Source organism: Dama dama, chromosome 6 (assembly GCF_033118175.1).
Source record: "Dama dama isolate Ldn47 chromosome 6, ASM3311817v1, whole genome shotgun sequence".
Taxonomy (NCBI): domain Eukaryota; kingdom Metazoa; phylum Chordata; class Mammalia; order Artiodactyla; family Cervidae; genus Dama; species Dama dama.
The window spans coordinates 42,517,708-42,542,760 of record NC_083686.1 but is presented as its reverse complement, the minus strand read 5'-3'; the positions used below and the strand labels follow the sequence as shown (position 1 = coordinate 42,542,760).

General features: G+C 40.8%; 1 long non-coding RNA gene across 7 annotated transcripts in view; it reads left to right on the top strand.

The window, feature by feature from the left end:
• Positions 1-25,053, top strand: part of LOC133058851 (uncharacterized) — a 366,659-nt gene that overhangs the window by 39,414 nt on the left and 302,192 nt on the right. The window lies entirely within an intron of this gene.

Below are 25,053 nucleotides of genomic sequence, written 5' to 3'. Positions count from 1 at the left end.
CCCAGGGGAAGGAGGCAGAATGTACTTGGGGCTGGAGGTGGGAAGCAGCAGGTAGGAAGGGTCTGCCAGTGTCTAGAAGCATCAACCTGAAAACTTGTTTGACAAAAATAAAGCCTGAAAGCTGGAGCTGGTTTTCGTTCTTCAGGCACTTTTGAAAGTGAAGTCGCTCAGTCGTGTCAAACTCTTTGTGACCCCATGGGCTCTAGCCCACCAGGCTCCTCAGTCCATGGAATTTTCCAGGCAAGAGTACTGGAGTGGGTTGCCATTTCTTATTGCTTCCCACCAAATCCTGGGCTAGCAGCATCTGTTCTGAGTGCATTTCCGTTCCCTCCCAGACAGCAAGTCCATTTCTAAGACAGGTCCTTACATTACTCCTCATGTGCTCTTGGTTAATGAATAATATTAAAAACAATAACAATGCTTTTAGACACATCATGAAAGTAAGATATTAACAGTAGGTAGGCTTCATTAGTTGAGCTCCTACATTTAAAATATCCACAAATAGCTGAACTCAGAGTGAAACTCTTTTTCATTCTACCCAGAGCTCTATTGTGGAGATGTAAAGTACCTTCCATGGTCAGTACTGCATATTAAACTGTTAAAAGAAGTTCTATTGATTCTCTTGAATCTACATTTTTTTGCAAAGAAATCTGAACCCTTTCTTTTTCTTCTCATCCTGGATCATGAAGACAGAACACAGTCCTTATGTCTATCACATATGATCAGCTCCTATGTTATCCACCTGTGAAATACTCACTTTGCAGATTCACTGGGAAGTAAGAATAGCAAAGTTGTCCTCCATTTGCTCTAGGGATATTGCTGGTCTACATTCTCCATACCACTGATGATGTATATTCAAGACAAGTGCAAACTGACTTTAATAGTAATTGAATAAAAACTACAAGCAAGAAGCTAAATTCTATGCAAACATTGAAAATCATTCTAAAAGTATGTATAGAAATGATAGATTTTCTCAGGCTTGTATTACCTGAACATGATTTACTCTTTGTTGGATCTGTAAAGCATATGAGGACACAGAACTGTGTATATTTTAAAATTGTTTCATGTTTTTTCCTTGATGACCTGAAGAGAGTCGGTGAAGCTAGGCCAGATATAGATACACGCCTTTTAACAGTAGGTAATCAGGGCTGTTGTACCTACAGACACTTTCCCTACAGGATTATTGGCCCCATTTATTCCCACTGTGTTACTCCAGTTCACTTCAATTAGGAATATTTAGGAAAATGATTCAAAGTGAAGAGCTATTAAGAAATCTCTTCACATGCTGAATTAGTGGGACAGTGAGACAAGTTGTGTTTTTATTAGATGAATAATGATCTACGCAACACTTCCCATGATTTTACAGGATCAGAATTCTAGTTGGTGTTTAGTGTTATGACCTTATAAAAGATCACGTGGCCTTATAACTTTATCATCCCTATCCTCAAATTCTTGCAGTGGCTCCCTGGTGCCTGAAACAGGTTGAACCTCTCGTTGGTAATCGGACATTTCTCTGCACTTACCTATCATTATACTCCCTTTTTTAAAAATTAATTTTTATTTTATATTGGAGTATAGTTGATTTGTAGTATTGTGTTTTAGGTATACAGCAAAGTGATTCAGTTATGCACATACATAAATCCATTGTTTTTCTAGGTTATTACAGTATATTGAGTTCCCTGTTGAATATCTATTTTTATATAGTAGTGTGTATATGTTAATTCCAAATTCCTGTTATCTCTCCCCTCAACTTTTCCCCTTTAGTAACCATACGTTTGTCTTTGAAGACTGTGAGTCTACTTTATTTGTATCATTTGTATCATTTTTTTAAGATTCCACATGTAAGTGATATCATGATATTTGTCTTTGTCTGACTTACCCCACTTAGTATGATAATCTCTAGGTCTACCCATGTTGCTGCAGATTCCTTCTTTTGCTTGACATCATAATATGAAGGAACATTCAGCATTTGCTAAGCTTACCATTCCTGTCCCTCTCTTGGAGTGATTTTTTTTTTTTCTTTTTGTTTTTAAATCTTCATGTTTTCTCTTCAGCCTTAGAACTTATTTTTGCTCCATGTTCCAGGGTGAAATCCTATTTTAGGAACCAACTCAAGTGTATCACAAAAAATGTGACTCACTTCTGTACTTGGAATGAATTGTTTCTTTGCTTCACTCTTTTAGCACACTTGTTCTTGATCCTGACTATACATCAGAATCACTGGAGAGCTAAAAAAAAATACTGATGCATTCTGTGCACCAAATTCTCACTTTAAATCTGAACAATGATCACCAGTGACGTTTTACTCTTTACCCAATCCTCTCCAGATACATGTAGGTAATATCTCCTTTCAAGGGCAGCCTGAAGGTGCCTGCTGATTCTCTCAAAGTGAGTTTGGAAGAGTGAGTGGGGGCAGCTCATTCCCTTGGGTCAAGCGGCTGTATATTCAGGCCACTCAAGACAGCTGTTTTCTTGCTCTATGTACATCCCCTGCTGACCAGTGCCTGCTTCACCTACGAACTGCTCACAGCACTGACCTTCCTGCATACTTGCCCCACGCCCCAGCTAGTGACTGTTCTCATCCAAGGGACAGTGAGGGGTGGTCCCCTCTGCTGGTAACTGATGGATCAACCTAATGTAATCCCTCCCATAACTGGTAGCCTCCCCCTGCCCCTGGGGCTGAAGATTGCTGCCAGGCCTGGCCTGCTGTCTACTGCATAGGTGGGGTGTTGATCCAAGACCTTGCTTCAGACTTCTAAGCCCCCTCATGCATTAAGCCGACTCTCTGTTGCTGACTCCGGGCTCCCTTTGGTCTTGGAGCTAGGCAGGTACAGGACTTGTGGGCCTGGGGGTGGGGTGGAGGTATTGAGTCCTTAATTATTAATTAATTAAGGATTAATTAATCCTTTGATGCAACTGCCCCTACCTGCCACTGCTCCACTAGCCAGGTGAGCGTGCTTATGTCACAAACTGTGATGTACATGAAACTATGGGTGATTGTGTATGACATGTATGTGAAAAATCAAGTCTGAACAGTCCTGCTGCAGAACCTATGCAGATTAGTCTAAAAGCTCTTGCTACCGTGGTTCTGTGGTTCACTAACTGTTGTAACTCGTAAGTCTACAATCATTTTATTGTTTGGTAACATCCTTTTTTATACTGCAATAAACACTTCTGTGATTTCCTATTCATGTACAGGCAGTGAAGCATGCGATTCTACCCCATTCTCCTAGGTGAGTCACTCTCCGCAGCTCCTGATGAGGACTTCACGATGTTTCCTTTATCCTTGTGCTTTTATTACTTCCTCTCTACTCCGCACTCTTGGCTGGTGGCCTAGCTTCCTACTTTCCCAAGAAAGCGTTAGGAATCAGGAAAGGACACGCCCTTTCTCTCACCGAGCACTTTACCAAACTGCTGAGTCTCTCCTGGGTACTGTTTCCCTTCTTGAGGCACGGCCCCAGCTCACGTCACATTCCCACCCATGCAGCTGACGCCACCTCCCTGGCCTCTTTTCCAGGATCTGCTTCTCCGATTTGCTCTTCTCTCTTCTGCTTTGTTATGATCCTCTCTACTGGATCATCTGCCATCCTAAAAAATAAATTCTCCCTTGACCCTCTCATCATCTCCATTAACCCTTTTTGGCGGCCTTGAGAATGTGCCAGCAGAAGTCCTATGAAAGGGGGTGTTCTTGACCAAGGACCCCAACTGCCGAGCTCTGGAATCTATCCTGCCTTGGCAGTGAGTCAACGCTTGCGGCACACTGCTCCCTGCCAGAGTTTGGCAGGGACGCTAACACAGATCCCATCTTGTAGACACCAGACTCCTTTTTTGGTCAGCCCTGGCTCAAGAACCGATGTCTTTGTTGAACTTTTGGTGGACAACAGACATGCTGGGGGGATAGAGAAAGGAGGAAGGGAAATAGTATGGATTATTTATTGGGATATGTCTCCAGATAGCTTTTTCTCCCTTTTATTTTCCTCTTTTTTGTATTATAAAAACATTACCACAGACAGACACTCCCTGCAGACAGAACAAAGTTCCACTGTATGAACATCAATCACATAGCGCGAACAGCATGCTGAACGGGTCCGTTTCCCCCAGTTCTTCATCAAACAGCTCTATGTGTCACTAGCCTCCTGGTTGCAAAGGTTGCAGATTTACTTTGCGTAACGTTGTGGGAATGGGGACTGGGTTTGGAGTGGACCTGGGTAACACTGCTCTTGGCTCTCCATTGGCTTCTTCCGGTTTGGCTTTTTGTATTGTGTCAGATGCAATATCTGATGCAAACCAGATGTCTTTGGGTGCCCAGAGGTCCTGTAGGCAGGAGTCATAGACAGCAGGCCCAGTCGAAGCTTCTGTGGCAGCCCCTCTCTGTGTGGCTGGCTTGTGAGGAACATGGCTTTCTGCTGGGTAATGAGAAGAAAACATTCTAATAAGGACTCATATTTGCAACATCTGTTTCATCTGGGTAATTTTGGATAGCTAAAATCTCAGAATGAGGAGAGCTCTTATCATCTTACAAATGATTGCTGTGATGTCTCAAAGCACCCACCACAGTAATTAATAGACTGTAAGGGCTCAGAAGAAATAGGGTCCTTATTAAACTCAGGAAACAGCATCCCTTTAGGGCAAACTGACACAGAAGAAAACGGTATAATGGACTGTCTCTCTTAGAATAGCCTAAAAAAAGTCTTTTCTCTCTTTTTCTTTTGAGAGCTGTGGTAGTGAATTAAGGATTTTCATATTTCTGTTAACCTTTTCTTATCCACGTTCAGTTCAGTCGCTCAGTCATATCTGACTCTTTGCGACCCCGTGGACTGCAGCACGCTGGGCTTCCCTGTCCATTACCAACTCCCTCAGCTCTTATCCAGGTATCTATGCTTAATTAATCCTAACCACTTTTCAGAAGAAAAAAAACATCATTCAAAAGAATGTGCATGGATAAAAATTGGATTTTGAAGATACTGACCAAGCCCCATTGTTATGAGACCAATTTCTAAAGATAGCACTTGCTAGAAGTGAGCGCACTTTTACTTAGAGTGGGGTGGAAACATGAGGGAGATTAGAAGCTGCTAATTGTATTATACCGTTGATGAAACTGGGGGCTGATACTTCCTCCACTTTTCTACCTCTCACAGCATTTCCCATTGTGCTCCCACCTAGTGCTTAATAGACATATCTTTTAAAAAAGTATGACTATAATGTAGATAATAGTGGCAAAACAGAAAATGTAACTCGGATTCATAATGTATGAATCCCCTTTTATACAACAAATTTTATTCTCTTTTAAATATCAGAACAAAAAACTCTCCAAGGGAAAGCAACATGATGGAGTACTCACTTTAGAATGTGTGAACTTAAGTACAATCTAAATGGGCTCTTTGTCAAGCCGATTCCTATTTGTATAGCTCTGTGCGGTAAACAGAGCACTTCGGCATACATTATCTCATTTGGTCCTCAAAGTAATCTCTTGTGAGTTGAATCCCCAACGCCTTCTCAGAGCTAGAAAATGTTTCAAAGTATTTCATTGCCACCCAGAGACTGAATCTATTCCAATGAACATGAAGTGTTCTTTGAGAAAGAGCTGTTTGGTCACCATGACTTTTCTGCCAGGTATCAGTCTAGAGTGTTCCTTTTGCTCATGCTAACAGGTAGCTGTTATTACCATGTAGTTACCAGGTACCAAGTGTTCAGCTATTATTACCATGTATTATCATATATTACCATATATCTCACTGTGTTATTTTAACCAGGGTAGGATAAGTTATGCTGTGGTGGCAAACAGCCACATATCCCAGTGGCTCACCAGAAGAAAAGTTTGCTTCTTTCTTACAAAGATGATGGCAAATCCAGGTGACTCTGGGGTAACTCAGTGGGCCAGGATTTTGAATGCCCATCACCCTGTGACTGCAGCTTTGGGAACATGTCCCTGCATGGTTGCTGCAGCGGGGCGGGACTGTTGCCGGGAGGTTCATACTGGCAAGTAAATGTTTTGTTCAGGAAGTGACACATCATTTCTGCTTACTTGGGCAGGGAGGTATCATCTTCCTACGTACCAGGAAGGAGAGGAAAATCAGTTGTGGTGGTACTTAGGAATTCCTACTACGTAAGGTTTTTCTTTTATCAGTCAGTGAGGAAGTGTGAAGTAAGTGTTCAGCTTTAGCTTGGAGTAGACTTAGCTAAATCTGTCAAGGTCTGTGGCTTTCTTCCACTAAATATGTTAAAACTGTTACTTTAAAATGGCAGAGGCAACTCATTTTTAGAACAGCTGTGTTGGATCTCAAATTTTCTCTGATATCAGGCTATGGTGGTTGCAACATGATGCCAACACCACGCAGTAAATTCAGTGAATTCAGTGAGGGAAGAGAGTTGGCCTGGTGGTTTTGATAATGTATAGAATAACTAACCAGTTGGTTATCTGCAATATTCATTCTCCAGTGCTTTAGTGAACAATGTGAGAAATGCTTTTTGCCTGGACTTTTCTTTGTACAGTTTTGGAGAGCCTAGAAAACAGTAGACGTAGGAAAGACTGAGGATCATAGGTTAGACTCTCATGAGTCATAATTTTCTGCTTGGTACCAAATTGCTGTCTTTTTCATACATGAGTTTAGCCTCCTGCATGTTCAGTGATCTTACACCAGCTAATAAATTTGGTTTAGCAAATTGTTGATCACTAAAGGAGAGTGTGTGGTCCTACCTAAAAGGAAACTCTGAATCATCTGAATAACCTGTAAAATTCAAATTCCAGGTCTCCACCTTAAAAATTTAGGATCACTAAGAAATCATATTTTTAACAAAAGACTCTCAGTTGATTTGCATACTTGCTAGCCTACAGGTCATGTTTTGAGGAACACTGAACTAAGTAAAAGAACCTAGATTAGCCAGGAAATGGTCAGTCTTTTTGTGAATTCTAAGCAGCCCTCAAAAATATCTGTATTGTCATGTAACTTGTTCAGTATCCTATACGAAGGGCTTGGAAAACAGTCTGCATAGTAAAAGCACAATAGGTTCTCCAAGATTTGACTGCTGGAGACTGCTGTAAATTTTCTAAATAATCTGTACAACGGTTTTAGGCATTTCTTTTAGTTAATATTGAGGGCTTTCCACCCACTCCATTTACTGGTGCCCTTTAGGACTGTAAAAAGAACAGTTGGCCCTCAATGAGGACAATGGAAAGCAAGTTGAATGAATCCCAAAATGGCATATTTTACTTGAAAAACATGCATTATGCTCTTTTCCAAGTAAACTGCACAGAAAAATGTAAATGAAGCATAAAGCTCTTATGAATTAGGCCCTAAGCGTTTTTCTTTTTAGCATATAAACTGCCACTAAGGATGTGATAGGAATGCATTTTCTACTATTTTTCAAACTGTAATTACGTTTCCCTAGTAAAACTCAAATACTTGATATGGTCCTGTTGCAACTGTACCAGACAGGTAATAATTGGAAAATTTAAAGCAGAGCTTTATCTCTTAAATGCTAAAAGGTAGGGCTACTCAGAGCATACAGAAGAGATGGCATTAAGTATAAAAAGTGTGAACCCGGTGTTTCTCTGTGATGTTAATTTTACATCTGGAAATGTGTTCCAAAACTGTAGCACCCTTTTAAAAATATAAGAATAAAGGACAATTCCTTTTTCAACCTTCATCTAAAAGAGCCTGTAATCTCCATCTACTATTCAATAGTTCCATTTTTAAAAAATTTACGGCATTTCAGGTTGGAATGCGATGCATATAAGTCTCAGAGCAGTAAATTAACTTATTTAAGAAGCAATGGAGTAAAATGAAGCAAAAAAGAGGAAAATTCTCTGAAGAGCACTGTTCAATTGTGTATCTAAAGACCATCAGAAACGGGCACACAATAAAAGTCATATAAGGAATTTAGAAGGTTTGAGCAATGTTCTTCCCATTCATCACCACAGTAGGCTTTGCTAGCCAACATTTTTTTTTCTTACTGTCTTTTATAAAAAAATATCAGCAATTCTAAGACTTACACTGCATTAAAGATGACTGACCTTACACAGATAATGAAAGTCTCCTTAGGCCCTCTCTATGAACTGATAATACTTTTTTGCAGACAATGCAAATTAAATAGTTTCTACATGGACACATCATAAGTAATTTCTCTGGGAAAACCATAGAGTCACAAATTTACAACAAAGCCCGTCACTGTCTGAAATATGATCTTCTACTTTAAGATGCTTAGAAAAGCAAAATCTCTGAAATAATTTCTGATGAGATTTGTCATGAAATCTTCATCCTGAACTTTTCATTTTCAGCTGGGAAAACTCTGATTTTTTCTAGTGCATGTGAAACCAAATGCTATAGCCCTTTGACAGTTGCTCATCTGTACTTGAGTTTTTTAAGGGTTTCACCCAGAACTAATGCAGCTTGTTTTTGTGTCTTTCAAAAGAGATATTAATTTATTTCCACATGATACTTTTCATGTCTTATTACTGTGCACATTTGATTTCAGGGGACTAGCCCCAGGACAACTTCATCACCCTAGTGAAAGTGATGATTTCTGAAGTGTTTATCAACTTTGGGTGCATAAAAACCAAACTAAGTATAAACTAAAAGCAATGTAAGTTTAATCCTCAAATGCATTCAGTATTCTTCAATAGCTCAGACTGGAGATCATCTCATTCAGTGGAAATATGTAGGTTTTGACAGCTGGGGAAGCAACAGAGCCTAAGGATCAGTGGCTCAGAGTTTGGAATCAGACTTGTTTCAAATCTCTGCTTTAACATTTGCCCGCAGTCCTGACCTTAAGCCTGTGCTCATTGAGCTCAGTTTTCCTCATGTGTAAAATGGGTAAGCTAGTAGTTGTAATGTTTAAGGTAAGCTAACTGCTATGTCAGACTCCCAAATTGATAATGGCTCAAATACAATAGAAATCTGATTTCTGTTCACTAATGGTATTGGGTAGTGACCTAGGAGCCTCTCTTCCAGTTAATCATTCAGAGATCCAGGCTGACAGAAGTTCTATTATCTCCAGCATGCAGCTTCCAAGGTTACTTTAGAGCAAATATTTCTCAATTTTTTTTTCATTTTCCCCCTTAAGGAGAAAAATTAAATCAATTAAACCCAATTAATTAAAATTAAGTAACTAAATCAAATTTAAAATCTCTCTAATGAGAGAAATTAAATATTAAGAAAGAAGATACTATCAGGCAGAGCTGAGTTTTGAAGAGCCACCAGCTATTGTAATATCTAAGATGGTTTTTGTGCCCTCAAACAAATATTTCCACTTCTTGGGAGCTATATTACCCACACTGAGAATGCATGTGTTAGAAGTACCTTCATTTTAGTGTGCTAGAAGGGAAAGGAGAATGCAAGAGCATATCTGGGAGAGGTTTATGGATCAGGCCTGGAAACGTCACACATCACTTCCGTTTATATTCCATGGGCTAGACCTCAGTCACATGGTCACTCCTAACCACAGGGACACTAGGAAATGTAATCTAGCTATATGTCCAGAAAAAAGAGAAGCAGATCTTAGATAAAGAGCGAGTCATCTCTTCGGCTATTTTACTTGCCTTGTATGAATTGTTGTTATGATTTAATTAATGTTTAATAGACTTAACATGCTTAATGTCATGTCTACTACATTATAAGCATTCAGGTTTTTGAAAAAAGAAAAATTAAGAAATAAATCATCTTCCCATCATTTAATCTACCAGAAGATGAAAGAAATCTTAGAGTTGGAAGGTACCTTAGTAACTGTGTAGACTAACCTCCTATGAATGGAATTTTACTTGAATGCTTTAAGTAGAACGGAGGCAGTGCATCTCTTTATTGTATCTTCAGTTACCTGAAAATTTTTATTCTGGCCAAAATTTGTATCTTCCAACCATTCCATCCTTCCCATTAGTATTTGCTTTGCCCTCTGAAATTTTTAATCATTAATTCATTCGACAGATGATTTGCTTACTGAGTACATCTGATAGTGTGCTGGGCTCTGGATATTCAAAATCTAATGTATGTTCCTTACCTTCAAAAACTCAAAACAGTCTACTCTTCAAAAAGCAGGGACTTCTGTCTTAGCTTTTGTTACCAACCCCTAGCATAGTGCAGGCACTTAGGAAGTGTTCAGTCAATAGTTGTTGAATAAGTGCGTATAATGGTGGAGACAGAAAAGAAAAACGGCGATGCTGGTACAGTGAAATGAGTGATGTTAGGGAGGCAGTGACTGGTCTCTGATGGAGCAGCCAGGAAGGCACCTCAACCAGCCGGAGAAGGCAGTGAGGAGGCAATGACACCTGAGCTGAATTTTGAAGACTGAGAATTTATGCTATGCTAAAGGATGGTAGAAGGGAATTTACAGAAGAGAAAACAGCACGTTTGTGGCCTGGAAGTCTAGAGAGGACTTGACATAGTGTGGTGTAATAGATTGAATTGTGTCCACGAAAAGTTCATGTCCACTGGGAACCTAAGAATGTTAACTTTTCTTTGCACATGTAATTAGTTAAGTTAAAATGAAGCACATGGTCTTAGAGCAGGCCCTAAATTCAGTGACTGTTGTCCTTATAAGAAGGCCATGTGAAGACTAGCTTGGGGGGAAGATAGCCACGTGAAGACAGAGGCAGAGATTGGAATTATGGTGCTGTAAGCTAAGGAACTCCAGGGGTCACTGGGAGTTAGAAGAGGCAAGGAAGGATCCTTTTCTAGAGCCTTCAGAGAGATCATGGCCCCCTTAACACCTTGATTTTGGACTTCAGGCCTCCAGAACTGTGAGAGAATAAATTTCCATTGGCTTAAGTAGCCCAGTTTGTGATAAATTGTTATGGCAGCCCTAGAAAACTAATTCAGATGGTCTTACCAAAGTCCAGTCGATGAAGAGTTGAGAAGAAGGGATTAGCAATCAATAGTGCTCTCCTATGAGGCTTATGAAGGCATCCTTGATATAAATACAGTAGGAACTTTAGAAACTGGCTTATCAGATGAACCCAAATTCTCTGTGCCCTTTGTACCGGATGCTTGACTGGACACTTCTGATTAGTAGGTTCATCTGTAGTTTGCTCAAGTCCTTTTGATCTCAAGAGTTGAGCTGTATGCTTACCAAATCCATTACTGTCTATTATGTTTTTAATTATGCAGTATTATTATATATGTTATGGATAGATTATGAGAATTGTCCCTTTGAAAAATAAATATATGTTTTGGAAAGAATGGAGTATGATTAAAATGTTGTACAAATCAAGAAGTTTATGTAGTCAGATTGCTTTTCAAGTGTCTTAAAGTTCTGATATTAAAGACATCAAAACTACCAATTGGAAAGGAGGCATTCTGAGAGTCAGTTTAGTTCAGTCGCTCAGTCGTGTCTGACTCTTTGCGACCCCGTGAACCACAGCATGCCAGGCCTCCCAGTCCATCACTAACTCCCAGAGTCCACCCAAACCAATGTCCATCGAGTTGATGATGCCATCCAACCATCTCATGCTCTGTCGTCCCTTCTCCTGCCTTCAATCTTTCCCAGCATCAGGGTCTTTTCCAATGAGTCAGCTCTTCACATCAGGTCGCCAAAGTTTGGAGTTTCAGCTTCAACCTCAGTCCTTCCAATGAAGACCCAGGACTGATCTCCTTTAGGAGAGTAGTTTATATGAAAAGAACTTTGAGGAAATGCAAGCAGTGGCTGCTTGGTTATGTACCAGAGCTGGACACATTAATGTATACTTGCATGTTTGAAGTTGAAGTAGAATGTGTAATTTTTTATAGTTTTCTGCTTGAACCAACTTTTGCACTTAATTTTCCTGATTGTGTTGAATGAGAAAGTATCTGTTGTACATTGGTGAAGTGACTGGGTAGGAATGTTAGCAGGTGCTGGTTTCAGGGTTGATGAAAGCTTTCTTTCCATCACAGAGAGTGGGCCACACATTTCCTTCCCACCTGGCACGTGTTTTAGGAACTGGGATTTGGGCTCCTGAGGGTTCCTTGCATTCTGCAGTGGGACCTATGTTCCCTATATAAACAGTATCATAAATGGTGTTTTATTTCTCATCTCTGGGAATCTAACCCAAGGTCACAGAGCCATTACTGGTAGAACCAGAAATGGAAACAGTTCTTCTTTTACTCAATATCATATTCTTTATAACAGGCCTCACCAACACAAAGGAAATACTATGCCAGTCACGTAGTGGAAATAGCATTTTCTTTTTCTTTTCTCTCTCCTTTTACTTCTCGAAAATAAATGTTTCAGAGTTTAATCCCTAGTTTACATATGGTCTTTTGTAACATCACACATTTGCAAGTTGGGATAGTCTTATATGTGTACTTTTTAGCCTATTTAAGTTTCAAATTATATTTTGTTTGGATTAGTTCAGTTCAGTTGCTTGTCATGTCCGACTCTTTGTGACCCTGTGGACTGCAGCACGCCAGGTTTCCCTGTCCATCACCAACTCCCGCAGCTTGCTCAAACTCATGTTCATCGAGTCAGTGATGCCATCCAGCCATGTCATCCTCTGTCATTCCCTTCTCCTCCTGCCTTCAGCCTTTCCCGGCATCAGGGTCTTTTCCAATGAATCAGTTCTTTGCATCAGGTGGACAAAGTACTGGAGTTTCAGTCCTTCAATGAATATCATCAGTCCTTCCAATGAACACCCAGAACTGATCTCCTTTAGGATGGACTGGTTGGATCTCCTTGCAGCCTAAGGGACTCCCAAGAGTCTTCTCCAACACCACAGCTCAAAAGCATCAATTCTTCGGTGCTCAGCTTTCTTTATAGTCCAGCTCTCATGTGCACACATGACTACTGGAATAGTCATGTATGGATAAACATTAACATTAGTATAAACATTAGTATTTAAGTTCCCTGAACAGAAATTGATTGATTATTCGGCACGTGGCCTGGAAATGGGAAGCAAGTTGAACGGTAGCAGAATTTAGCCTGAGTTTGAGCTTTTGTCATGAACTCATCAAAGGATAATTACAAAGTTATTAATCAGTCAGCAAATATTGTTTAAATGTCTAGCATTTGCCAGATACTGTCCTAAGTGCTGACGCAACAATAAGTATGAAGAAGAAAGACTCCATCACGTTCTGGAGATTCTGTATTGGCAGGATCTCTGTCTTCTGAGATCCAAACTAAGATTGCCAGGGACAGTAGTTGTAAGCTTTAAAACCCTTGCTGAAATATTTCAATTCTACAGGAGGTAGCACTCTTCATATAAATGCTATCGGGGGAGAGTACTAAACTTTAGGTCCCAAGATTTAAGAAGGCACTCTCCATGTTTAAAATTACCAGTTAACTTATTGAGGAGCATACAAAGTGTTTGGTATAATATTCCCTTTGAATTAATGTGCTATGTTGTAAAGAACATAATTTAGAGAAAAAGAAGAGAGTTTCTAGTCTCAGTTCTGCCAGTAAAAAGCTCTGTGACCTTGGGCAATTCAGTTTGATTCTTGGGTCCCCGTAACCTCCTTGGTACTGATTGGATGAGGTGATGTCTGCAGTCTCCTCCTGTTGTAAAATTTTCATTTATTGTAGAATTTCAAGGCTGTTTGAAGGACCCAGAGCCTCCTTTATAGAATTTTTGAACTACTTCATTACCCTCACCACACAGCATGATATTTGAAAGTATAGTTTTTGTCACAGAAACATTATATGATCCAATTTGCCTTCTTTCACCCCATTAGTGCTCCTGTTGGAGGGAGGAAGGAAGAAGAAGCCAGTATCTCCTTGCTGACTTGAGGGGTAGTTGAAGGAATCGGAAATATTTAGCCCGGACCAGCATAACCTTGGGATAAATAAAAGCCAGTGTGAAGTATTTGAATGGGTGTCATCAAGTTAGAACTCACTACACAAAGAAGAAAACATCCTATTTTTTCCCTCCAGAAACTCACTTGGTAGAGGAGACAGACTCATGAAAAGCATGTGACAAGTCCTAATGCAGAGGCATGAAAGGCTGGATCTTAGAGGATCCTGGTAGAGATAAAATGAAAGTACAAAGAGCATGGTATGTTTTCGTGTTTCCCCAGAGAGCAGAACAACAACAGGTGGGTGAAAGTTACCATGGACCAATCCAGCTCAATGTAAGGAGGGACTTTCTCATATTTAAAGCAATTTACCAGCAGACGGTGCACCCCAGGGAGGAGAGCAAGACTCTGCTTTCTGCTAATCCAAAAGATTCTTGGCACATCTACTGGACCTCTGCACCCTCTGGGGGCTGGGTTAGTAATCTCTACCTTGCCTTTAGCCACTCAGACTTTGTGAGACCCCTCGTCGTTGTGAGACCAAACAGCTTTCTTTCACTGGAATCTTCTTGTAGGAAAATCTCAAGGCAGATTTTGTGTTATCAAATGAAAACAACAATAGGAGCAACAACAGAAAAATGAGACTGTTCTGATGAAAAGGAGAAGCGTTATTTCCATCACCACTGCTATGCCCATTAAATAACTCTTATTATCTACAGAGAGAATGCATGACCCCAAACCAGGATAGCCAATATACAGAAAAACCCAAGAAAGCCTCATCCCTTAGCAAGTAGTAGACTCCACAACTTCTGAAATGAGGGATGCTATGATAGGTTTTACTCCAAAGTGCTAACCTAAGATTTCCTTTGAGCCTGTCACCTTTAAGCTGCATGACTCTTCTGTAAATTCACAAAACAAAAATGTGAGCACAGTGGATTATGATGCCATTGCTGGTATCATGCTGGCAGTGATTGTAACAAGACTTGCCAAGCTCACACTGACCCTCTGAGTCACATTGGTTCCTATGGAGATTAACACCATCAATGGTGAGAACAACAGCCTAAAGTACAATTGGTGTTAGACAGGGAGGAGAAAAATGGCAATATGCTCCTCTTGAAACACAGCAATTGGAATGAAAAAGGATCTTGGGTTGGCGCAGCTCCGGAGAGAAATGACCTGTAATGCTACTTCTCCAGCTCTTCCTGCAAATGGCCGGGAAAAAAGCATGGTTCCTGGCAAGTAGGCTACACTCTACTTTTATTTATCTGACCATTTCCAGAAAGTTCTCTCCTCATTCCAGATAGCTTGTCTCTTGAAAGGAGTCTGTCCAAGGTGACCGCACCACAGACCAAGTGGTCCTGATGCTGGAACTGTGAGTCTGATTAGCGTGTTGGGGTTCAGGGATGGGAAGGACACAGATTACCTAGATGTATCTTGGAAGGTTTTCATTTTCTCTCTGGATAAAATGATTTTTACCTCTATTTAGAGAAAACCATGACTTAAATTTCACAGTTTAAGGTGTTTCATGTATCTTAGTAAGAGAGCTGGCTTACTGAGCATTAGTCTGGTTTCTTTCCTTGGGAGCTGAGGGGACGGCACATGCTCCCACCTCCCTATTCCCACGCCATCAGTTCGGTCTGGCCACCACCACAAGCAGCTTTGTGCACAGGCTTATTGTACCGGTGCCCAAGTTTCCAGCCTCTCCCCCATAAAGAGAGGGGCGAAGTCTGGAGACCTTTTCCAGATTTCAAGATATGTGACTGATGCCCAGCTTAGATGAATCAGGGTATATAAGGTGAGCTGTACTTTTTGTTGTTTTTCTCATATCAACAGTTGTGGAAAATGCCTATTAGTTGTTGAATGATCAAACAGATGTAAGAAGAATAGCTGGTTTTAAGCAAAATCAGATTAAAGTGCATCAAAACTAACCAAGCTGATATGACAACATGTCATCCTGGAAAAGAAAGAAGATAATGGTTTTTCAAAGGAATGACAAAGCATTTTTTTTTTGGCAGAAAATTAGTGTTAATAGGATGTTTAGTGATGAAAAAATGTGCCTCTATTCTCCCAGTGTTGGTTGTTGATGACTGTTCTATCTAGTGGGGGATGTGACTCAGTTTAGAGGAAGTACGCTGGGCTGTGCATGATTACAGAATCAGCTGTTTGACTCTGGAGTCTTAGGCACAGCTCCCGAGGCCACTGGGCTTCAGCTGACTGAACTGAACAAGAGTTTGTATCCATATAGCCTCCGGGCACTGAACACAGGGCTTGAAACAGAGTAAACACTCAATTAATGCTGGTGATGGTGAGGATGAGGATTTCAGCAATGGCAACAATGCTGGTGATGGTGAGGATGAGGATTTCAGCAATGGCAACGATGATGGTGATGGTGAGGGTGACGATTTCAGCAATGGCAACGATGATGGTGACGGTGAGGGTGACGATTTCAGCAATGGCAACGATGATGGTGATGGTGAGGGTGACAATTTCAGCAATGGCAACGATGATGGTGATGGTGAGGGTGATGATTTCAGCAATGGCAATGATGATGGTGAGGGTGACGATTTCAGCAATGGCAACAGTGATGGTGACGGTGAGGGTGACGATTTCAGCAATGGCAACGATGATGGTGATGGTGAGGGTGACGATTTCAGCAATGGCAACGATGATGGTGATGGTGAGGGTGATGATTTCAGCAATGGCAATGATGATGGTGAGGGTGACGATTTCAGCAATGGCAATGGTGATGGTGAGGATGACGTTGATGTAATGATCATATATAAAGGGATTTTCCATGTTTCTGCCTTAGTTCCTTAGTTTCCAAATTCTATGATCCTGGAAAGGGAATGTCACAAAAACAATTTTAAGGAAGTCTTTTGTAAAGTTTCCGAATCATAGAAAGCTCAGAGAGATATTATTCTACTTAGGGAAGTAATTTAAAACCAGAGTCTTATGTTCTAGGGACATGCTTTTCAAAGTCTTATGTCCTCTGACCTTGCTTAATGCCTTAATGACATCCAATCTTACTGCGCTACATTGTGTATATCAGAGAAGCAGCCTAATAGTGTTCACGAGTTCAAGATCATGGTTGTTTTCCTGCTCTGCCACCTTCCAGCCGTGTGGCTTTGGGCAGGTCATTGATTCTCTGTTGCCGTTTCCTCATCTGTGAAACGGAAGGGTATTAGCCATACCTCATAGGGTGTTTGTGAGGACGACATATATTAATGCATGTAAATTACCTAGACCTGGGTTTATCTAGCACCCAGTACACATTCAACAGCTATCAGATATTATTATACTTATTTCTGAAAAACTAAGGATTTAATGAGGTGTTACATTTTAATCCTTTTCATTTATAAATTAATTCATTGGGAAACTTTCTAGAGGATATCTTTAACTGATGGTACTTTTGTAGTTGTCAGCTCAGCTTCAGGTTTTGCTCTCAAATCTTCCTTGTAAAAAGCAAGAGTGTGTGTGTGTGTGTGTGTGTGTGCGTGCGCGTGTGTGTGTGGGGTAAAGAAAAAAAAGCCTCAAATGAATGCTGATGCTACGTATCTTCCCACAAGATGGCGCAGCACTCCTGCCATTCCAACGTTCAGCTACCCCAAGGCAGGCAGGGAATTTCTATCAGCATCCGAAGAATCACTTCATCTCTCTCTGCAGAGAGCACAGAACCCAAAACTTCATGTTCTGTCGAGTACATGCTGCTAATTCTTGCTTTGATTACATAAGTGAAGTCACTCAGTCGTGTCCGACTCTTAGCCCACCAGGCTTCTCCGTCCATGGAATTTCCCAGGCAAGAATACTGGAGTGCGTTGCCATTTCCTTCTCCAGGGCATCTTCCCGAGCCAGGGATAGAACCCAGGTCTCCCGCATTGCAGGCAGACGCTTTACCGTCTGAGCCACCAGGGAAGCCACCATAAGAACCACATAAAAGCTAAAGATACTTTAGCTTTTAATTTTTTTCCCGCCAGTATTTTATTCCAGTCTAAATTTGACTTTTCAAGAACATATTTTGTCTGTGGCCCTTACATCTGAAGGATGATGATAGAGTGAGAAGTAAGACAGAGTCTTCCTGCCCCTCTAGATCAACTATGGGAAATAGACAATTAACAGACAGACAGCTCAGAGCACAAGAGGCTGTTTACTATAGAGGTAGAGTGCTGGAGGGACTGCCTCTGAACACAATATTATGGAGGTGAATTTTGCCCCACTCTGTCTCGACCTATAGTCTATGACCTTAACTCCCCTGGATTCCTGATGTTCATGCCTCTATCTTACCCACCCTTCCTTGCTTCTACTGTTACCTCATGAAAGCTTAACTCTGGCCCTTCTGACTTACTGAAATCTAGTCTGCTAATGGATTATTGTGCCGAGATAATTTCCTCATAAAGAAACACATTTAATTTTTATTCAGAGCTGATAGTCCCAGAAATTGAGAAAAGGGGCTCTCTGTGCAGACTGTTAACGTTTCCTAATGGGCTATATTATTTTTGCAAGAACTTTGTATTTTAGAAAAATTGTTTATGAAACTAATGAACTTATTTGAAAATTGCTAAGAGAGTAGATCTTGGAAGTTCTCATCACAAGAAAAAGAAATTTGTAATCATGTGAGGTGATGGTTGTTAACTAAGTTTACTGTGGTGATTGTTTTGCAGTATATGCTTATTAAATCATTATGTTGTACACTTGAAACTTATGCAATATTGATAACAATTATATCTCAATAAAACTGAGGAGGAATAAAACTAATGAACTAAGTTAAGTTGATCTTATATATATCTCACATATATATCACATGGGTGTATATGTGTATGCACAATCACAGGTATAACATAGTTTTGATCTCTGACACATCTCTCCTACAAAGGCCCAACTCACAGACAGTAGGAGACTTCTCAGATGGTGTCAAATTGCTCCTCAGATGGAGAGACTAACATGGTGCTAATGGAAATTGGATGGCCAGGCTCAGCTTTCTGGTAAGAGCTAGTCTTGGCTCCTTCCTACAGAAAGACCTAGCTGGCATTCCTCTCTCTCTTCCCCTCCTGTGCCATCTGAAATCTGTGCCCTGAGCCTGCTGGCAGCTTTCTAAATCTCTGTTACAAATTTGGCACAATCTTCCTTCATCTGCGACTTTGGAGTCTTCTGATGTATTACCCTGTGATTCAGGCTGGAGGTGGAAACTGTTTCATTAACTTGTGGGTGTGTGTGCTCAGTTATTTCCTTTCCAGTTCCCATAATAAACTTTTTTTTTTTTTTTTTACCCCTAAAGAATCTGAACAACACATTCATTACACAAATAAATTGTTATTTCATCATTTTGAAGACCATTTTGAAGTCAAGGCTATCATGTGTTGCCCTCTTGTAGCAGAGCAGAGTGATTTTAATTTGCCCATTTTCACATGTGCAGCCTTCCAGTTCAATCACCCCAAACTGTCATAATGATCTGTTAGAAATATCAATTAGGCAATTTCACGCCTGTGGTTAAAACTCTTCATAGACTTCCTGTTCTCTATTACTAACTTCTTTGTTGTCTTCAGAGCATGAATAACAATTTGTAATAATATCCACTTACTCATTTATTTACATGTTTATTTTTTGTCTTCCCAATTAGAATGGAGGTTCTATGAACCAGGAATCTTACCATTTTTCTTCTCCACTGTATCCCCATGAGCCAACCTAGGGTGACACATAGGAGACACTCCATAAAAAATTATGGAGTAAACACTATTCTTTATCTGTCTGTTACTTTCATGACCTAGAGTTCTCAAAGTCCACAACCAAAGAAAATTACAAAGGGGTGGTAGTGGGGAAAAAAATGACCATTTATTGAGCACTTACTGTATGTTCAGGCATTTTGGGCACAACAGTTCTATATCTTGGATTTTGCAAGGTTGATATTATTATTTCGTTTTTGTAGGTGATAAAGGTGAGGTGAAGTGATGCACCCAAAGGCACACAGAGCTGAAATAAAACCCACATATATTTGGTTTCGGAGTTGATACTTATTCTATTATTCCAGGCTTTGTCTTTATCTTATAGTGTTTATATTTCCCTGATCCTGAAGATGGTCTTATTTTTTTTTTACAATGTGGGATAAAGAGTCAGAAAAGTAAATGTCACATGTACTTGGATATTTTCTATCCTTCCTATAGACATAGATATATTAGGGAGATGATATTCTTTTAAATCAATAAAGCAACCATGGTGCCCTCAAAGATCTTTTAAATTGCAGAGTAGTTTGAAGGCTCAGTTCAGTTCAGTTCAGTCGCTCAGTCGTGTCCGACTCTTTGTGACCCCATGAATCACAGCACGCCAGGCCTCCCTGTCCATCACCAACTCCTGGAGTTTACTCACACTCATGACCATCGAGTCGGTGATGGCATCCAGCCATCTCATCCTCTGTCATCCCCTTCTCCTCCTGCCCCCAATCCCTCCCAGCATCAGGGTCTTTTCCAATGAGTCAACTCTTCGCATGAGGTGGCCAAAGTATTGGAGTTTCAGCTTCAGCATCAGTCCTTCCAATGAACACCCAGGACAGATCTCCTTTAGGATGGACTGGTTGGATCTCCACTTTGAAGGCTAGACCAGCGGTAAACCTCAGCATCCAGATGGAAGGGCAGTTTTTTGGACAGCCCACAGCCTACATCCATCCCTGACCTAGCTCCCATTTGTCTGGGTTGTGGGAACAAAGAAGGCTGAATGTATAGAATCTCAAAGGGGGTTTTCTTAAGCTATGGGAGATGTCAAGGCACAAGCATTCCTGTCTGGCTGTTTTTCTGAAGGACAGTAATGACGGCAAACAGAGAGGGGTGTTCCTCCTGACCCCTGCTGGAGCTGCAGCGGTGCATAGTGTAGGGGGAGCGGCAGTCCCAGCAGGTGGGCAGCTGGTGCCCGGGAGATGCCACGGGCACCTACCAGTGGGAGCCGTCCCTTCCTGACCCACGCCAGGCAGAAGGGTCAGTGATATCCGACAGTCACCAGGAGGGATTGGACCAATGAGTTTTGTGCCCGAACCACGTCTGACACCATTGGAGACAGAGAGGGATACATGGAGGAGTTTCATGGTGGCCTGATGATCACTGCGGATGTGACACAGTTCACTCACAGCCTGGGTCAGCTTGTTCTAAGACAAGAAGAACACTCCTGTCTTACAGGACAACTGTGAGGACTGGATGAGACCACATGTGTGAAATATCTGCTCTGTGCCTGGAGCACATCAGGTGATCAGCATGGCTAATCTCCCTCACCCTCACTGTATTGTCTTAGACGGCCAAAGGCACTGTGTCATTGCAGAGTGTGACTATTTGAATATCCTATGAAGAGCACTGAAATAAACTATTAGTGCCAAATGTCTGTACCAGGGACTATTCTGAGTTCTTCATATGTGCAAACATATTTACTCTTATTAGGTGTATACGTTGACTATTTTCATTTTATAGAAGAGCAGCAGAACTGCCAAGAGGTGAGGTAACTCAGGTGGGAGTCAGAACTCACTTCTGAGCAGTGATCATGTGCTTAACCAAAACATTTATCGTTTCTTTGTACTGAGTATGTTCAGATAATGAATAAAACATTGATTGAGTGTTTTCTATAGTCAACTGGGTGCTGCAAGCTGCATCGTGCAGCTGCAGGGGGTGCCCTTTGCCATAGTCTAGGTAAATGCAATGCACAGCCTGGACAGCTGCACGCGGCGACCCTGGATGCGATACCTTCCCTGAAGCGAGGCACTCTGCCAAAGTGCCATTGTAGAGGGCAAAAAATGCCAAAGGAGCAAAGAGGACTGAGATTAATTTTGAGTCTTTTGTGTATTTAAAAGGCATAGAGATTTCATAGCTCGTCTTTCATGCGGACCCATGGGAGACATGTCTCTAAGACTTTAGTATCTGGAAACATTACTTTTCAGGGAAACAGATATTGCTTTATTTTATGCAAAGTGTATCTCTTTAGTAGGTAAAGTTATCTTTTTTGTTTTGGATATTTAGAAGCTTAGGACTAGACTGGGGTTCCAATTTTGATAACTGTGTGTGAACTTTATGGTGTGTATTCCAGTGAGCTAGTTTTCTGTCTGATCTCATGTACCTCCTTTCTTTTATCATTGCTGCGATTTCTTTTAAATGTTTACATTTCTACATCTAATTGCAATCATCATTCTTACTGGCTTATTCCAATCCTTGGTCACGAGGTAGAGTCAGTGAATGCGGAGTTATTCCTTCTTAAAGGGGCATTGAGCAGGCCCCCATCTGCAGTCCCTGTTCAGTACACAGAATGACCAAATGCAGCAACTTGAGCCCCAGTCAATGTTTGATTTGAATGACTCCTGGCTATTTCAGAAGGAAGAATATTCTTTCTGCTCTTTTGCAGGAGAAGTGTTGCTGATTTTATGACTGACTGATTGATTGTATGATGACAGTCCAGCTGTAAAGACCATCATCTTGACACTTTTAATATTACATTTGGTCCACTGAGGGCTGGCTTGATTTTGATAAACATGTAGCTGAAAGGGAAAGTCTATCTCTTGCTAGAGCAGCCATGGAAGTTTATAGAAACAAGAAAGCAGGTGGTCTTAGTGGAGTAAAGATCAAGAGAACTGCATACAATTCCCACATGTCTAGTCTGTTCCTTTTATGAGCCATGAGGTACCACATTTAACATCTGTCAGGGATGGGACTTGGTGTCTGAATCTGCTGGGGAGGAAAGGCAAATAAGGAAAAGTGTTCCAGGAGATTTCCATCTTCTTTAGTCTTTACAGCAACCCTGACAGATGACCGTTTCTAAAATATTTATCTGTCACGTGGAGATAACACAGCTGTAGAGAAGTTCAGGACCTTACCCAGGGTCACATCGCAGGACTGTAAAAGGGCCAGAATTAGGAACTGGGTGGGTTTGACCCTAAATGTGATCACCAAACTCAGCATGCAGTAGGGTGCTTGCTTTTCTAATCACAGGACAAGATTGTTAACTGCGATCATTAGCTTCCTGAAGTCACTAATGAAGAGGGAAATCACAGTGTTTCCAAGAGGTGCCTCTGCAGTCCTGTCTGGTGGTTACAGTTTGTACGTCGGAGGGCGACAAATCTCTTGGAATCCCAAACAGTTTGTCAGGCTCCAAAGGGTCTTTGGGGTGGCTTGTGTATTGATTGGACTGGGCTTGCGTACGGGGTATTTCGTGAACACAACAGACCATGGCTGCCCTAAGTGCTGCCAGAGGAGAGCCTTTCCAGACAAAGAAAATCATGATCCATTGCTTGTCAAAGAGCAGACAGCCTGCGTGTCTTCTGGTCAGGGCGGGTTAGGAACCCGTTCATCTGGTGACATAGATAGGATAAGACTTTTTTTCCTTCTGACTTGGTGTTAATAAGTCAGGAGATCTGGGCAGTATATGTTTTAAAAATCCAAAGTGTACAAAAAGTATGTGGTTTTATTTTCCCAAGATGTAGTTCCCACACTGCTAGCCCTGTGAGAAAGCAGAGGGCTTACCCATGATCACTGACCTTGGCCTCCGAAAATCCTGTTGCCACTGTGGAAGAAAGAGAGCCAATATCCTCCGTTCTGAATCAGAATCTTTGGTGGAAGTCTTAGAGGGCACCTTGATCTTTTGGTGGCTCCAGTTCACGGCATGGGGTGAGAAAAACTGCTGTATGTCACAGGGACAGGGACTAGATAAACAATGCAAGCAGTGTGTTTACAGATATGCAAATAAGCATGCAAATTAGACTCCTGTTGGCTTCATTCAGAATGTAATTTAAAATTAATTAAAAATTAAGAGGTAAATTAGAAGCTAACATTCAACACCATATGGGAAAATATACATATTTATCAGAATGGCATATATATGTATACTGCATTAGATGGGAGCTAGTCGTGATGTGTGCAGAATTCCTCCATTTTGATATTGCATAAAACCAATGTGAGGAAACCCAATATGTTTTAAAGATTATTTTTTAGTGCTCTATGAATTAAAATTCACTTTAACTTAAGGATTAAATGAATATATTTCAAATGCATTAAAGTCTCAGTAAACTTATGCTAAAGGACACAGAGTTTTGCAATTGGAAAGTGAAATGATAAATCAGGTACAGTTTACCTCCATATGCTATAAAATATTTGTGAAAGTCATTTTTCTCAAATGGGGTCACTGAGCACATTCACCCTGCCAGGCCTTTTGCATATTGCTAATATGCGATCTATGCTTGGAAAGGAATGATTTCCTCTCTCAGCCACTCAGGGGTTCTGGGTGATTAATGAGTTAATGGCTGCATCCACACAAGGCCAAAACAACTCATTGAAAAGTGAAAAATTCAATCACTACACTGACTGTTTTGTCTACAAAACAACCAAACAACCTCTGTGATTGATTTTCTTTTCCCTGAATTGATTGCTGTTTTTTGGCAACTTCATTGAATTAACCAGTTATTTGATACAACTGGAGTGTGGACTGACTCCTTATGTGATGTTTGTAAAACGTTTCTATATCCATCTTTTTTACCATCTCTAAAAATACATATAAGCAAGGTTTCAATGTACAATGCCTGTGTAGGAAAATTAGAATTATTCCTTAATTTGACTATCTTTAACAAAATATTTAATTTTGTTGAAATGTACTTTCTTTAAGGTAGTTAAAAAGGTAGTTCTTTTAAGACAATGACAAGCAAAGAAAATTTTCTTATTTTTTCAAAAATTCACAAACACTAAGGGATCTGAAGTCAACCAGAATAAAATAACCATAGAGGACACATGTCATAAAGAAAGAGAGAATGTTTTTTTGAATGTTGAGTTTTAAGCCAGTGAAAAAGCTGGCTTAAAACTCAACATTCAGAAAACTAAGATCATGGCATCTGGTCCCATCACTTCATGGCAAATAGATGGGGAAAGAATGGAAACAGTAGAAGACTTTATTTTCCTGGGCTCCAGAATCATTGCAGATGGTGACTGCAGCCATGAAATTAAAAGACGCTTTCTCCTTGAAAGAAAGGCTATGACAAACCTATACAGTGTATTAAAAAGCAGAGACATTACTTTGCCCACAAAGGTCCACCTAGTTAAAGCTATGGCTTTTCCAGTAGTCATTTATGGATGTGAGAGTTGGACTGTGAAGAAAGCTGAGCACCAAAGAATTGATGCTTTTGAACTGTGGTGTTGGAGAAGACTCTGGAGAGTCCCTTGGACTGTAAGGAGATCCAACCAGTCCATCCTAAAGGAGATCAGTCCTGGGTGTTCATTGGAAGGACTGATGCTAAAGCTGAAGCTCTGATACTTTGGCCACCTGAGGTGAAGAACTGACTTATTGGAAAAGACCCTGACGCTGGGAAAGACAGAAGGGATGACAGAGGATGAGGTTGGAAGGGGTCACCAACTCAATG